Raw genomic sequence first — 17,274 nt, forward strand, 5'->3', positions numbered from 1 at the left:
CTGTTTTTTTTTTTAAAACAGTGTCTTTTCACTTAAAATTCCTAGCCTATGAATCCATGAAGTGCAAGGCTCTGTCTCACAGCAGATCAGGTCCCTGCCCTCCCCTAAATACTCCTCCAGACCTCCTCTTCAGACAGCTCAGGCATATTTCTAGCATCACTCTCCTCTTGGCCAGTTTATCTGGTGCTTGTCCTGAGCAGCTCATCCTTTCCCTAGCATTTTCCCCTGGAGCAATGCCATGAAGCAGAGGCTCTGGGAACCCCAGAATGGCAAAGTATTCAAGGTGAAAGCTGAGAATGTAGGAAAAGAACCAGGGACACAAGGCCATTCCATTGCAGTTCTCCTTTTATGTCCACTGCAGCACTTCTGGATCAAAGGAGCGACGATTCAGACAGAACCAGGACATATGCAGGTTTGTTGTTGGGATAGTGCTGGAATCATCATCTGATGTTTCTTACTTGGGGATTRTTTCAGTGTATTTTTCTACTCAGTTCCATGGCAAACAGATAATTAGTGGTGAAAAATTTTGTTTGGTCAAAACCTGCTTTTCCACTGAAGACCATCTTTTACTGAACATTTACAACATGCCTGGATGTACAGAAAAATTAGCAGCTTTCCCTGAATTCCCATTAGGCTAGTGGGAAGTGGGACAGTTGCAGATTGCAGTGGGTCTAACAGAGAAAAGCTCCTGTGTGTTCTGCTAAACCAGGAGGGAGTTCAGTGTCTGCATGAGGCCAGCCTCTGTGATACATCCACAGCACACTGTGACTTTTTGAGCACCTGCAAAAATTCCCCCCAGCCCTCCAAGGAGCACATGAGAAAAGTATCCACATCTAATGCTTTGTTCTCTGAATTACTGCTGGAAATCAGACAGAGCAATGAGCAACAAGAAAAGAGGCTGATTTATCTCCATATCATTTGATATCCTGGCACTGTAGTCTCTAAATTCATGGCTAAAAAGTGCACAAGGAAGTGCAATGTTACCTTGGTAGGCTGGTGGAAATACTGGCATGGGAAGGGAGTGCATCTGGAAGAGCTGAGAGCTCAAAGACCAAATTTCAGTCTCCGAATTCATGGCTGAATCCCGGAGCCTGCTGGTTAAGTGCAAATGGAAGCCCAGAGGGTCAAACTACATTCTGAGCACCACACCTGATGTGGCTTTTCTTCTGAGTGTCCAAATACAAGACTAATGCCACAAAACCAACATCTTAGAAGCATATGGGGAAAATACCAAAGAAGTACACTGGTACACAAAAAGACTGCTGTCAGGCCATGGCACATTGCTCCGCTGGGAACTATGCCACTCAGTAAGAAAAAGCAGTACCCACTCGATACTGGTTTAAGAACCACAAGGGCCGGGCCAAGGGTGTGAAGCTCAGCATAATGGACATAAGGGGGAAGATCTGGAGGTCCCCAGCCACTCTGACATCTCTAACTGACCTGGCCTGCCAGATCTGGCATCAAGCCAAATTCACTCTTATTTCTTTTTCTGTGGGCTTTCCCTATTAGATCTAGTATAATTTGGCCTATGGTGGAAAAAATACTCTATTGGTAGAAGTACAATAAAAGGAAATCTAAAGAAGTAGCTGTCCTTGTCTCCTAGGACAGCAGTTTTAAGACCACGAAATTAGTCCAAAGTGGAAAGGCAGAAGATAGTCACTGGCTCTCTTACTTCTTTTCTTTATCAAGACTTTGGGAGGAGCATGCCATTTTTAGCAACTCCAGGGGTAAACTCCATTGCAGGGGGTTCCTCCATTTGATAGCACTGCTGAGCACAGGAAAGGAAGGCAAGGCAAAGGTAGGTCAGTGGCAAACCCAGAGTGAGCAGACTGGAATCAGCTGGACATTCTCCACTTGATCATGGTTGGTACCCATTCCTCCAAGATTCCTGAGAAAAGGTAGCTGAGGATGCCAACACCATGATAGGCCTCTCCTCTAGCCAGTTCTACCTCCCAGTGAGACCCTTGAGAATGTGCTGAGCTTCTCAAAATGCTTTGTAACATCCTCCTTTTTAAGGAAGCAGGGTCACCTTGCAGTTCAGCTATGTCCTGATCACAAGAGAAGGAGAAGAAGGAATGGAGGAAGGGAGCAAGGAGCAGAGCAGAGGTGTTCAGTCAGTCTGAGATGATGTTGTTACCGAAAAGCGGAAAATCAAACTCCTTAACAGCAATGTAGCATTAAGAAGCAGGCATTCCTTTAACAGGCACCAGGAATGTAGGGGATTCCTCGATCTAATATGCCCCCCAAGACCATGATTCGCTTAGGTTATATCTGATACCTCTCATACATATTCATTACAATTCCTGGAATTAATTTGGGTATTCATTACTTTTCCAAGAATTTGTTTATATTTTTACATATTATTACGCGTGTGCATTAAGTCCATGAGGAGCTGGTTTTGGGGGTTGCAGARGTCTCTAGTGGCAAGTAGATGTCATACCAGAAGTATCAAGCTGACCCTTGGTTGTACTTTCTTTCTCGGAACTTCCATGTAAGTCTCAGCTTGGCTCTTCTCCTTGTTTCTTATATCTCTTGGTGATACGGTTTAGGTCAAATCAGTCTGTTTTGCTTTAATCTTGCAGTCCTCTTGTTGCTGTCTCCATAATTATACTCTGGTTGAGTCTGGCTGAGGGGCCTCAAGGCCTAGCTGTTTTTCACAATTTTCTTCAAGGCTTAGTTATCTACAGCTATGTGAGGGACTGAATAACAACCTAACAACTCAACAACAAAGGTGATCCACACAAACAGGTGATAGTGAGACTACGCTGCTTACAGAAACAGCAGTTTAATGGTGTGTACCTGCAAAGCCAGGCTGGCTGGTCAGTCTGTAAGAGCGTCTTAAGAGCACACTGGCCAGCAAATAGGGAAGGAAGTCTTACGCCATAATGAGAAAGAAAGGAAGATTACACTGCAAACTCCAGCTGTGTCTCAGCAGTTGATACTCAGGCCAGTATATGAATATTGTCCCTGGGCTGGGAGGTCAGGCTCTATCAGAACCTCTCTTTCAGATTCCTTTGCCTGCTGGTGGCTCACACTCATCACTGCATATGAGAGCTCTACCCATGATTCCGCCTTCCTTGGACATCAAGAGAGAGAGAAACTTCCCTTCTGACATGGCTGCATTTCCCTGAATAACTTCTCATGGAGAAGCTGCAAAACACTTGATACTACGCTATCTAAAAGCTCTGCTGTGGGAACCTCATTTCAGGCACTGGAAATAAAATGACTGCTCAGGAAGTGTGGGGCATCACTTGAGGGGGGGCCTGGCAAAGTACAGAAAAGCCCATAATTGCCAGACATTTTTTAAAATATGCCTCCCAAACTGTAGATACTACTTCACAATCAGGCTTGAAAACCGACTTTTCCTATACAGTGTTAAAGAGCTGGCTGGGAGAAGTGTCAGGAAAATATTCAAAATTATTAATTCAAAGAAATGGGCTTGTTGCTTAGAGCCATCTTTGTGGTTTGAAGCATTTCTGGGCATTTTTCTTGCCCAGAAGCCTGGAAGCCAAATGGCTCCATTGCACAGACAGCTACAACTGCCAGCAAACCACATCCCATCTGTCACCATGTACTCCTGCTCATCACCCCTTACTCCACATGTGCAAACAGGTGTCTTTTGGGTCCCACAGCCTTCACATCTTATCTTGAATTGAACATTTCAAAGACAGAGTGGCTGCTCACCTGCCTGTCTGTCTGTGAAGGACACCAGTGGAAAGCAAGGGCCTAGCTCAGGCGAGGTTGCTTTTGCACCTACTGCCACAGGGAGAGTTGTTGAGCAACCCAGCATGGGTCCTGATGAGTAATGCAATGCTCTAGGGTGGCTCTCACTGTGGCAAGACAAAGTGCTTGGGTGCTAGGGAAGGGATATTTTAGAGACATCCTTAAGAAAGGCATTTTGGTGTTTAAAGAAGCCCTTGATATTTCCATACTCTCACTGAGGCAGCACAACGTGGTCTGTCTGTTGAGTGTTTGGGTCAATGCCAATATCCAGCAGGAGTCTGTTGTGTTGCATCAGACTCAGCTCATTGCATCCCTGAGGATGTGTCCCAGCCTGCAGAAGCTGTGGCCAATGCTTCATTAATCACTTGTCCTCTTGGATCATTACCCAGACCCCTTCCTAGTAAAAGTTGGACTCTGTCAGGAGAGCAGGAGGCTGTTTGGGGAAGCTGTCAGTTCCTGGCTGCTGCCCAGCTTCTAATGGCTTTCGTTCTTCCACAAGAAGAGATGCTGCTGCATTACAGAGGTCCTCAACTGCAGAGAACTGGACTGTACAAGACTTGCGCAAGCCCTGTTCTGGGCAAGGAGCAGGTTGCAAGGGTGACAACCACAGCCCAGCCCCTGGCAAGACAAGCACATTCTGTTGGCTACTGACCAGAGCATTTCTCTGTGACTCCATCTGCATTCCCACCACTCCCAGCTTTTTTGGAGCCACAGTCACCCAAGCTTCTGATGGGCAATCTCCTGGAACAATGTTCTGCCCCAAAGCATTGGCTAGGTTTGCCAGGACTTGAGTATCACGCTACTGAGTCACTAGTGCATTTGAATCCAATGGAGGTGGACAGCCTGAGCCCATTAGCTGGTGCTCTGTCTGGCTCTGAATTTTAGGAACAATGCTGTCTGCAGGAAGAGAGCTGGTACCTTCTGCTTGAAAAAATTATCCTGGGTTTGCCGGCTGATCTGTTACAGAGGGTTTGCTGTGGGATTCTGAAGTATGTGGGGTGGTTCTTCTCATGAGCCCAGCTGGGTTAAATGGGGCCTGCTGTTTAGGTTGAGCAGAGCTGCCCTTGGACATAATGGAGACAAGAGAAACCACAGCATCTTGGTCTTGTGCATCAGGTGCTTGAAGCTGTGGTGATGTTTGAAACCACAGTGGTGCAGCAGCTGATAGTCCAGTGTCTTCCCAGTGTCCTTCCTGAACGGCATCTGTTCCATGTAGGTGTTTACGCCACTGCCCAGCCTCTCATCAATATTCTGAGATGTCAGCACCTCTGCACTCAAGCCAAACAGAGTCTTCTCCCACTGCTGGAGTTCCATGTTGTCAGCACTGAGGTTCTGGAGGGTCTGACAGATGTTCCTGTCCACTTTTCTCAAAGAGAGTTTCAATGATGACCAGGAGGGAGTCGTTGTCCTCCTTGGTGTCGCTAGCTTTCTTGTCTTGGCCTGGCCCATCAGACTCACTGATGAGACTTATCAGGRGAAACTGTCGGACATTATCAGCATGAGAGACATACACAGATGCATCCTGCTTCTTCATGGCCTCAAGAAGAGAATTGAGGACTACTGAACACTGCTCCATGTGAGAGTCTTTACTTGTTTGAAACTCCTCCTTAGTCTGGAAGGAATCCAGGAAATCAGGAAGGTCATTCCCATATAAGACTGCTTACCCCATGGCAAAACTAAAAAGCAGCTGCAGGTTTTGCATCTGCAGATGTTCTTCCTTCTTCATTTCTTCAAGGCAGGATAAAAAAGAGATGGAAACAGCATGATTACCTTCTCTGGGCAAGGCAAAACCAGCCTCCAAATAGCAACATGGGAGCTCACAGATCTGAGCACTTCTAAAAGATAGTGTTAGATTGGATTGTTACTAGTAGTAGTAGTGTTACTGCTGGTGGAGGACTGGGGCTGTGGAGAGCCCACAGGGAGATCTCTGTTGTTTGGGAGGGGCTGCCTGCACAAGGCTCACCCTAGGCAGAAACAAGTACATGTGTAACAATGTTCCTATAGCTGTTTTACAGATAGCATTTTCAATCCTGGGCTCCAGCAGACCCCTGTCCCCCTTCCTATGGGACTGTATGCACAGGAAGATGCTGGCCATGCAGCCCAACCACACTTCCCTCCAACTGCATTGCCATAAACACTTCTATCATCATCCATATCTCTAGCCTCTGAGTTGCGAGGAGGTGATGAAAACAGTCCCAAATACAGTAATACTCACAAGAGGACCCGCTACCTGGCAATGATGCAGTCGGACTGGCCTCCTTTGTACACCAGCCTGGCATTGGCCTGGACCCAGACCCAGCCAGCCCTCTTGGTTAGTAGCTTGAAAACTGTTAGGCCACTCTTCCCTATCTTCATCACTGGGTCAGAGAGAAAACACAGTTGACACAGACATGATTAGTCTGTAACTCCATGACAATAGACAGATCACATGTGCAAGAGGTCACCATCTGGTGAATCACCTCACATCCATGCTATGGAAGCAGGACAAAGTATGTGATGCTGTGTTTCATGACTATGCTGTGTTTCTCTGCACAGAAAGGCACTTTGCAGTAATAACTCCTTGTGCAGGCATCACCCACAACAGGAAGTTCTTTATCACAATCACTTCTGATCCTGGACAAGATTGCCCATCCAAGAAGCAATGGTCACAGCATAGTCAGAATTTCACTTCTACTGTAGTGACATGATGATGCCAAGTTCCCCATTACTTATGCCCCCATGAATGCACACACTGCAGCCATGATGTCCCCATGCTGAGTCAGGGGCCCACTGTTCCCCTCCACACTCACTTCTCACATGGTTCTCTGTGTAGTACATCGTCAGCCACATGCACAAACTGGTATCCAGATCCCCTCATACATGGCTCCGTTTCTGTATATCCCAGCACAATCTTTTCCCTGAAAACAGGGTACAAAGTGCATCCTCTTCCCAATATCTAACAGTTAGCACCTGTTAGAGTTCCTAATTTTGAGTGGCATGGCTGCTCCAGCCCAGGCTAAGCTGTACTCCATTTTACAGGAAACTCAGGTTGGGTTCGCTGGGCTAAAACATGGGAGCTAAGAAGTCCTGGGACCCATTTAGTCTGCTTTCTGTGTTACTGGGCAGCCAGGAAACCTGAGCTGCAGAAATGCCCAGCAGTGGACCAGGCAAATTTCCAAAGGGGTCAGACACCTGCTGGGTTTGCCATGGAAGTTTGGTCAGAAGTGCCCTGCTCCTAAAGATTTTCTGTTCACGGTCTGTGGATTTTGCTACAGCAAAGGAGGGAGACACCATATCTGGAATCACAGGCAATTGGAGTAAAGTCCAGCTTGTGCTTTGTCTGGAAGATGAATGTCTTAGTCCAAAACTCCAGGATCGAGAGTGGCTGGAGGGGAGTTGCAATGGCAAAGAGAGCCAGCCGGGGAAGCAGCAGGGAGCTATTGGATGCCCTCTTCTGTTGCCCATGAAGCAATTTCAAGAGTCCATGGTAATTCAAGGCCTTATAGGGGGTAGAAAATGAGGGTATGAGGCAAACAGTGTGAGGAAATGAGAATTAGCCATCCCAGACTGCCTTGACTCACACCAGCATGGGACATGAGTGGCTTCTAGTGAATGTACGTGCACAGCGTACGTGAAGCATGGGCTCTGCCTGACAGTGCTGTGTACGAAACGGTGCTATCAACGCTGTTACAAGTGGGAGATGTCTCTAGGCTGCATTCAGAGCCTGATACAAAGGGTTTGCACTGAACTGGGCTGGACAGCTCAGAAACACAGCTTGCTCTGTCAGGGTTAGCAATCTGAGTCTATGCTGACATCATCAGGCCTCTGGAGATGCTGTTCCCCATTGCAATTTTTGACCCACAGGGCAGCTTCCCAGTTCAGTGGCCACTCAGTTTTGAGGTGCTCAAATCCTGTATGGACCTTACTTTATGACCTGATCAAAGATGTGTGCACATAGTCTGTGGCTACTGGCTGTGAAACCTATGGAAGTGACATTGAGTTTTGAAAGAGTCAGGCCTGGAAGGATGCTCAGTGCACCTGGAACTTTGCTGGGTCCCACCATAGAAGTGTGAACAAAGGAATATGGCTTTCTGCTGAGATATGCCAGGTTTGCTCCATCCTCAAGCAAGAACCCATCCCTCCTTGGGAAGCTAGGCTGCATGGCTGGCCAGCTGTATACTGTGGGGGTGATGCTGGGGGAAGAAGGGTACACTGGCAAAGGACTGAGTTACCAGAAATCCTGAGGAGTTATCTAGCAAGCAGTGGAARCAACAGATGAAATTCCTCTCCAGGAAGCAGGTGCTCTCAGGGGGGAGGTGCTGGGGGCTGTACATGGTGCTGTATCCAGCTGACAGCGTCTGGTCCGCAGGTATGGCTATGAAATCAAAGGGAAGTGAGAGTTGAGAGCGAGACAGAGCACATTCAGATGGACCACAGACACTGTTCTCCATCCAGACCTCCATCCCCTGAAATAATCCTATACCGCCAAGATCTCTGGTGCTGTTCATTCATATAAGGTGGGGAATATAATCATGGGAAACAGGAGAGAAGGATAAAGTGTGACCTCTTCTCACGGCTCTCACTTGGCCTTGCAGATTTGCTCCTGATGAAGACTTTGCTGCTTAAGTGAACCTATGAGCGTCAAAAAATGGATACAATRTTGCCATGGGAAATTAGTAGTTCATAATGGTTTCTGATCACTTTTCTTTTTCTTTCCCTCATTATTAATATACATACATGATTGAAAGTTTAGTCCTAGAGTGAACGCAGAACAATCATGAAGCAAGCTCAGCTTGTATCCCAGATAGAAGTAAGGGAATAAACTGCCTGCACTGCAATAAACAGATTTTCAAATGCTCAAAAGCAGAAAGGCTTTTGAGAGCAGTCCCCAATCATCCAGCACAGTGAAAGAAAACACATCATTTCTGTTTGCTCAATTTGATGACAGGAGGAAGGGGAGGCTGTGCCAACATTTGGGACTCATGCTCTTATGCTTGGCTGCCATGAGGAATGCAACTACCAAGCGGAAGCCATGGGATGTTGCAGAGCACTGGGAAATCACCATCCTTCTAGTCATCAGCCCACAAACATTCCAAATCTGGGAGCTCCCACAGACAGATTGCAGGCACTGATGTGGCTTTCAGACTTCTGCCACCAGGCCTGTCCACAAAGTGAGGCTTAGCTGCAGCAAATGGATTTGAAGACCATGAGCACAGGCACACAGGCTCTCATCATGCACAGTATTCCCATGGTAACTCTTTGCTGCTCCTGCTCTAATCTACACATCCAAAGAAGCAGTATACCAATCTGCTAGCCTTCTCTGATGGCATGACTGGCTGGGTAGGTGAGGGGAGAGCAGTGGACRCTGTGTGCTTTGACTTCCGCATGGCCTTTGACACTGGCTCCCAGAACATCCTCCTACATAAGCCAAGGAGGTGTGTGTTAGAGGAGTGGACTGTGAATTGGATTGAGAACTGGCTGAAAGGCAGAGCTCAGAGGGTCATCATCAGTGGTGCGGAGTCTAGTTGGAGGCCTGTGGCCAGTGGAGCTGCCCAGAGCTCATTACTGGGTCCCATCCTGTCCAACTTCTTCATCAGTGACCTGTACAAAGGGACAGRGTGCCTCCTCAGTGAGTTTGCTGATGATACCAATCTGGGAGGAGTGGCTGATACTCCTGAGGGCTGTGCTTCCATTCAGAGAGACCTGGACCGGCTGGAGAGCTGGCCGGAGAGCAACCTCATGAGATTCGACAAGGGCAAGTGCGGAGTCCTGCATGTAGGGAGGAATAACTCCATGCACCAGTACAGGCTGGGGGCTGACCTGCTGCAAAGCCGCTCTGCAGCGAAGGACCCGGCAGTGCTGGTTGGTGACAAGTTGACTCTGAGACAGCAATGTGCCCTTGCGGCCAAGAAGACCAATGYTATTCTGGGGTGCATTAGGAAGCGTGCTGCCAGCAGGTCGAGGGAAGAGATCCTGCCGCTCTACTTGACCCTGCTGAGGCCACATCTCGAGTACTGCGTTCAGTTCCGGGGTCCCCAGTACGAGAGAGACATGGAGCTACTGGAGAGAGTCCAGYGTCRGGCTACCAAGWTGATCAGAGGACTGGAGCATCTGCCSTCTGAGGAACGGCTGTGAGAGCTGGGCCTCTTTAGCCTGGAGGAGAGAAGACTGAGAGGGGAACCTTATCAATGTGCGTAAGAATMTGAAGGGAGGGTGTAAAGGGGATGGGGGCTCAACTCTTTTCGGTAGTCGCATGCCAAAGGACTGGAGGCAACGGGCACAAACTGAACCACAGTGCCACAGGAAGTGCCGCCTGAAGACGAGGAGGAATTTCTTCCCTGTGAGAGTGACAGAGCCCTGGAACCAGTTGCCCAGAGAGGTTGTGGGGGTCTCCTTCTCTGGAGATGGTCAAAACCCACCTGGCTGCAATCCTGTCTAACATGCTTTAGGTGACCCTGCTTGAGCAGGGGGGGTTGGAGTAGATGATCTCCAGATGTCCCTTCCAACCTTACCGATTGCATGATTTTATGATTCTATGAATTTGTAAGGACAGAGAAGGGTTCTGGAGCCATGGAGCCAAGCCCCGAAATTCCTCTTGTACGGTTGCATTTCTATCTAAAATATTTAAGCTCCCAGTTTGGACCCAGAGATTTTCCCTCACACAGCAAGTGTGAGCAAAGCCTAGCGCTGTCTTTCAGGTGTTGCAGGAGCTCACATGGGATGGGATAAGTAGGGCAGTTCCTGGACCCATATAGTCCTCAGCCTCCTGGCAGAGCAAGTTAGGCCCAGGGGAGAGATCTGAGCCACTGGCCCACTAGCCGTGTCCCTTCATGTTCCCACCAGGCCAGGAGAAACACTACAGCAATGTGATGGGGAGCCTCTCAGGGCACCAGCCATATACCTGCTCCTCTAGCGCACTTTGCTGAGCAGCTGAGGGACTCTATGGACACACTAGGCGAAGAGCCTGTGGGCAGGAGGTGAGGTGTACATGTGTGTGGTCCTTGCACAACTGTGCCACTGGACATCTTCACTGAACTCTGGCAGTATGGCTCATCCTGGCCCTTGTCTGCAAGAGTTAAGCTCCACTGTGCCAGCATTACTGCTTGGAGTGAAACCTCATAAATGGGTGGGCCTATAATCCCCTTGGGACAGCTGACCTACATGGCAGATGCCAGGGTGCAGAGCTGATCCCTGGTGTATACCTGCAGCCTGGGTTTTCTGACACACAAAGCAGAAGAAACATTGGAGCTACGTCTTTCTTGCAGTGCAAATGAACGCATATCGTTCTCTATGGCAGTGGGTATTTGCTCAAGCTGACACAAAACCTTCCCTCAAAATTGTCCTTATGTTGGAAGCTGAGTTCGGGCTCAYACTGTTTCAAAAGTGTTCCCAGGAAAGGAAGTACTGCACTAAGGATTTCCCCGAGCAGCCTCAGAGAGTCCTACAGGCTGTGTTCCTGTTCCCTGAACAACCCATTTTCTACATATTCTCTGGTGCATGAGGTCTTTGGGACCAAAGCAGGAGGTTTCACATCAGCTGCACCCAGGGATTTTGCCTAAAAGGCACACAGTGAGGTAGGGTGCCAGGTGGTAAATAAGTCAGCCCAAGGAGCCACAAAGCCGTAGGTCCTGGTAACTAGATTGCTGCTCAGAAGGCTGAACGGAGAAAGCTGAGCCTACAGACACTGTGATATACTTTTGAGTCATCAAATGGGAAGGTAAACTGGCCACCTGTGACACTTGGATGCTTTCATGGTACTTCAAATGGAGGAAAGTTTGACCCACTCTGTTAGCTCAAAAGGACAGGAAGGCTCTTCTTGATTTGAAACCTCACAGTACTGTAGTGGTTCAAAGTCAGCCACGGTGCAGCACTTGGCCTGTGGCAGTGAATGTCAACTCTCAGCAAGCCCTAACCTGAAGGTCTCTTATGTTACATCAATCCAATCTTGTGTTGGATTCCGTTTCCTAGTCTGGAAGTCCCAGGAACACTGACTTCCTCCCCCCATCCCTTTGTGTTTCTGCCTCATATGCTGGCAGAAGAGAGACCTCCTGCAAATGGGACCAAGCAGGGGAGATTATATCTTAGAGGCAGTGTTGGTCAAGTGCGGATGGGTTGGTCAAGGGGTTATGTGTTGTGGGTCTCTGTTCCAGCGCCCTGAGGTTTCATCTTCTTTCTGAGCCAGATGCGTAAGCATTAGGTAGCATGGTGCAGCCATCTAAGAGCAATGCTGAGAAGAGGAGGAGGAGGGAGAGCCTCTGGGTTTGCCCCTTCCACACCGATTTTTTTGTCCCTTGCTCACAGCTGCTGGGACAGATATTGGCAGTCATGTGTTGGATCAACCCAAGGCACTAGGAGGGAATGGACAGACGTACCTGCAYGCCAACAAGGTGTCATTTCCTGAAGGAGACCTTCTGCTCCAGGTATCTGCGATAGCTCAATTGTCTGGTGCCTTACTTCTGTTCTTGCCCTCTGCTGAGTACAATGATAGGTCCTCCTGATCCTGCTGATGGGCCAGCACCAGGTGCTACGGGACATGTGGTCCCATTTGGAAAATGAGAGAAGACCCTGGGAACTGTTTCCATTTTCTGCATCCCCTGACCAGGTGATGAGCACCTTAGGACAGGGACTAGTGACACTGCTTGGTTGGGGTAGATCCCTTTCTCAGAGGCTCCTTCTAACCTCTCTTCCCTTTGCAAACCTGTGACCTGCAGTGAGGACAGCCATGATGGTTTGGCTAAGGAATTGGATCAGAAGACAAAATAACACTTCTGTTGCTTGGAAGAAATAAAGACATGCAAACAGACCATACAAAATTATCCACAGGGATGGCATCTGAAATGGCCCATTGCAAAACAGTAGGACAAGACCTGACAGCACCAGCATTTGCTAGAATGGCTCAGAAAGGCATGAAGTGGCTTGTGGCCTGGATAAAAAAGTTTAAAATGAAAACTTAGTCCCGTAAATTGTTTCTACAAGTCTCTAAAATGTTTTTCATGGCTACATGAGTGTTGCGACACTGAGGATGACTCACAGGACAAGCGAAGGTAGCTACTGAGCCCCCAGTAATGTGAGCTACAAAACTGGAAGCCAGCATTGGATCAGTTTGACTCAAAGGGATTGGAATCCTTGCAAAGTGTGAAGGTTTATATACTGGACTAGAAGAGCTAAAAACACATTGTTTACAGGGAAGACAATCTTCTGTATGACTCAAAACAGTATTTTTTTAACTCGTTAGTATTCCTTTTTACTATCAAAACAAAGCAATCAGTTAACTGATCAAAATGTTTACTAGCAGTGCTTTCTCTTGGAATATGATTGGATTTACCTCTTCTTTCCCCTCTCCCCTCAGACAAGTAAGGAAGTTACTTCCCTTTCAAGTGAGTAGGAACTATAAAATCCTTCCCCATGTAGAGGGTGTGCTGCTCTTTGCAATCAGACATAGATGACGAATGAAAAATTCTCACAAACCAATTACTATACTTTTTGACCAGATTGTACCTTCCATTTGCAAAAATGAGACCAGAGAGAGTTGCCCAGACACACAAGGAGCCTGTTAATTTCCTAAGGATTGCATATATGTTAGGACTGTAGGGCTGGGGAAAATTGCTAGTGAGCCTTGGCATTTTCCATAGCTATTTAGAAAACGTAAATAGTTTTTCAATTCATTCTGCCTATGGGATACAATGTGAATATTCACAAATGTGCATCTATTGGTTTCTAATAACTCAGTGTCATGGTGGAGAGATTTTTTTTCCAGCAAGGAGCAGCAATTGGGTGTATATTTAACTGAAGGCTGTGTATGTTTAATTGTGAAGCGCACTTTGAGAAGTGAAGATGGCAGATGGTGTGAACAGCAAGATGATTTTTGTAGAGATTATTTTTTTTGTGTTTAGAGCTTTATTCTCGATTGTCCATTGAATGGAGCAGTTTCCCAACTTGGTGTCTCATTGTGGCAACTGAACACCAAGAAATGTTTGAGAGCCTTTACAAACATAGAGTCTACTAGACATTTGTCAGGAGCAAGAATAAAATCAAATGGGAAAGGTCCCATGTAATCAGAGATAGATGAGATCTTCATGCTGTTGCCTCCCTGAAGATGTGTCAAAGAGCCTGCATGTTTATGAGGAGAGGGAGGAAGCCACACAGGCATCACATATATGAGTTCAAGGCCTCACCAATTCCGCATCTGAATTTCCAGATTTTTCCAACTTTTTAGTTTCAAAATAGGTATTGTTTTTAGCTACAGTCACATCTTTCAATGGTAGCAGTGGCTGAATTGGTCTTACTTTGCATTCTGGCAAGCCAATATCCCTTGCAAAATTTGTCCAGTTGCTCCTAGGAAAATCCAGGACAGAGAAGAGAACAGCCAGGCAAGTGGAGGTGGAAGTCATGGGAAGGGGCTCTTACAAGTGCAATATATCCCTYTGGAGCTATGTCTACAATGAATTGTAATCCTGCCACATGCAAGCTACATGCAAAATGCAGAGGCCTTTGCAAAGAGGATGCATGTTTTCACATGGCTTTGACACATGGAAGCCAGTGCACAGATGCACAGTTGACCACCTCTGCTCTGGCTRCTCCCGAGCTTGGGTGAGCTGTGCAGGTGTTTATGCACCTTTGGAGCTGACAGCAGGAGTCTGTGGGCTAGCGATGTGCTTATAGTCCTGAGGTACTAAGAATTAAAAGGCAGGTTTTTGGGAGTCTCCAAAAAAATTGTGGGAAGACCTACATAAGCAATGCAGAAATAAACTTGTATAACCCACTGGGAAATTTGGGGTGAAGAGCAGGCCTCAGGGTGCCTTTGGAGTTCATCCTTAAAATGAAAGAGCAAGTAAATATGTCAAGTCAGTGGCTGACTGTAGTTGCCACCATCTCAGAAAACTTCACTATGCCTGAACTGGTGCTAGCCTCCTGGTGCCACTGGGCTCTTCCATAGCTCAAGGCTCTCTCCTTGTGGTCTTTCCTCCATCCACACAGTCTACATTTGTCACTTCTTGTGCTTCCATGGAAGATTTTCTGCCATTTCCTTAAAGAAAATCAGATCTGCCAGCTGGACAGGCCTGGGTTTTGCTAGTTGAGATACAGAGAGTGTCACTTATTCCAGGCACTCCAGAAACCTGTCCTGCTGATCTCTTCTGATGCAGAAGGTGCCCTCTGGTGAGAAGGCTTGGACAATGGCTCTAGAAAAATTGGCCAGGCCATCTTTCATCAGTACTTATGTTAACATTGAGAAGCCTATCCCCCAAAACTCCTCAACTATCTGGGGTTCAAAGCTTAATGTAGTCTCAAGCTGCTTTTCTTTGTTATGGGTTTCCTATTGATGAAGAAGATCCCTTCCTCTTCCATGGACACTTGAGAAACACCTAGAAAAGGTCTTCTGTGTGCAACTGGATTAAAGCTAAGAGGAGTAACTCTCTGCTGAATTTACCTTTTCAGGCACTCAATGGATTTGTCATCATTGTGACTGGAGATGGCTACATCTTCTATGTCTGCCCTATAGTGCAGGAATTCCTGGGGTTTCATCAGGTCGGTACTATTTTTTCCCAGGTGTAAATAAATGGTGGCAATCCAGGGCTGGGCAAGAGATGCTAATCGTGCTAACCAAGGCTCTTCACTTCCCTCCCAACTCCCCTTGGCCATTTTTGATGTACACTTTCAAATGAGTCATAGTCTATGGAGGTAATTAAATCCAACAAACACACTCATGATTTTAGTAGTAACAGATGCAAACTGAGCAATGGCAAGCTCTTTATCCTCTTGTCTTTGTGTGTAAGAGGGGTTGTGAGTTTTTTGTCATATGGTTTAAATTGTGCTACTAGGCGCATATACTTTCACTTGCAGTGTTGGGGGGGGTAAGGGTGGAGGAAGAAAGGTACACACTAGTGATTCATATCAGTGCCCTGAAACACTGCAGATTACATGAGATACCGAGAAGTGGGGCTCTCCCCAGTGTCCTGCCAGTGACTCCATCCTTCCCATTACCTTAGTTTCCTTCAGAAATCAGCCATGGGGTCAATAGTAGTGCCATGAAACTGCAAAATTCATTTTGTTGTGGTCAAAGCCATGGAGAGAGCATTGGTTCTGATGCAGCTGCAGAGACCAATGTTTTTTCGTATCTCTTTGCCCCCTTTCCCATCTTGCCCATAGGAGAATCCTCACAGGCACCAGAAGCCTCGATATGAAACAGCTGTCAGGAGCAGGGGATGGTTTTCTCAAAGTGGTTGTATGTCTAATAAAGTAGGATGCTTTGCTATGGTGCATCTCCCAAAGCATGAACATGGTAGTTGATGTCTCAAGCAAATCATTGGTTCAGCAGGGCCGCTCTGACCACAACTCTGTGCTGTGCCAGGTCTCAGTGGCACAGGACCAGCAGCTCTGGATGCTGAGCCACAGGGCTTGGGAGTCACCGTGAAACCCTCTTCTCCAAGGAGTTGTTATGTCTCAGAGCCACCGTGCCCAAGGAGCCACCATGTGGTCAATGTACCCACTAGGCCACCATCCCCAGAGCCACTGTGCCCAAGAGGTCACTGTGTGGCCACTCTGTCACTATGCTGGGAAGCTACTACGGAGCCATCATGCTCAGAGCACTATCAAATCCTGAGAGTCACTGTGTGCAAAAGCCACCCTGCTCAAAGGCCACCATACACAGTGTGCTGAGGCCCATCTGGCCTACAGGCAGATAGGAGAAAAGGCAGGATCAGAGTCGGTGGCAGGGCTGGGGCACCAAGGGCAGGACTGGAGCCAGCCTTTGAAGTCCAGCAGCACAAGAAAACAGGTTTTATGTCTCTGAGTGAAGAAAAACAGGTTAGAGCAGCTGCTTGAAAGAGCTTTCTGCTGGACCTCCTACTGTCTGTGCCACTGGAATGACAAGCTTTATGGGCTGGGAAGCAGAACATTTGAGGGCTGGGCAAGGTCAGAGAACATGGCACTCCTGCACATCTGGCAGTCACTGAAATGGATATGCAAGACAGCAGGCAGATGACTTCTAATAGAGGAGCTGAGAAGAACCAGGCAGGGCTGGCCACTTACCCACTGCATCATCTTCTGGCCACGACCTTGACATCCTTGCTGGCCTTCTCAGTCCAACCAGGGTGGAAATGTGAGGAACAGCAAAGCCAAGCTACTGCAACAGTGATATGAAACTAAGAACTTCCTCTGTCCACATCAGCCAATTCCTCATGCTCAGCCCTTATTGATCACTTGGCATTAGTGAAGAAACAGGTCTCCCTTCAACCAGCAACCATGCCATGGAACTCTGAGTAACTTCTGTCAGCAAAGCCTCCCCTTCCAGAATTTTTTCGTTAGATATATATAAATTTGCAGCATGATTCCTCTTTTTTCCCTCAAAAGCTGACCACTTAAGAGCAGTTTCTTTGCGCCTCTCATGCTGCAATGTCTTCAAGATACTGTTCACCAGCAACCTTGTGTTGCTGTTCTTCACATGCTGTGCATTATTCCTTCCATGACGCACCTACCACTCCCAGTCCCTTCCAGAAAAGACAGGCTTGTGCAGCCTGGGAGATGTAGTTCTGCTGGACAGCCACACTCCCTTTGAACCCACATAAACTTTTA

At 47.4% G+C, this 17,274-nt stretch overlaps 1 pseudogene; it reads right to left on the reverse strand.

Moving 5' to 3' along the window:
• Nucleotides 1-4,120: 4,120 nt before the first annotated feature.
• Nucleotides 4,121-15,225, reverse strand: LOC146596157 (uncharacterized; annotated as a pseudogene).
• Nucleotides 15,226-17,274: the final 2,049 nt, after the last annotated feature.

Source organism: Rhea americana, unplaced genomic scaffold, assembly GCF_003343005.1.
Source record: "Rhea americana isolate MKP2758 unplaced genomic scaffold, rheAme1 scaffold_209, whole genome shotgun sequence".
Lineage (NCBI taxonomy): Eukaryota > Metazoa > Chordata > Aves > Rheiformes > Rheidae > Rhea > Rhea americana.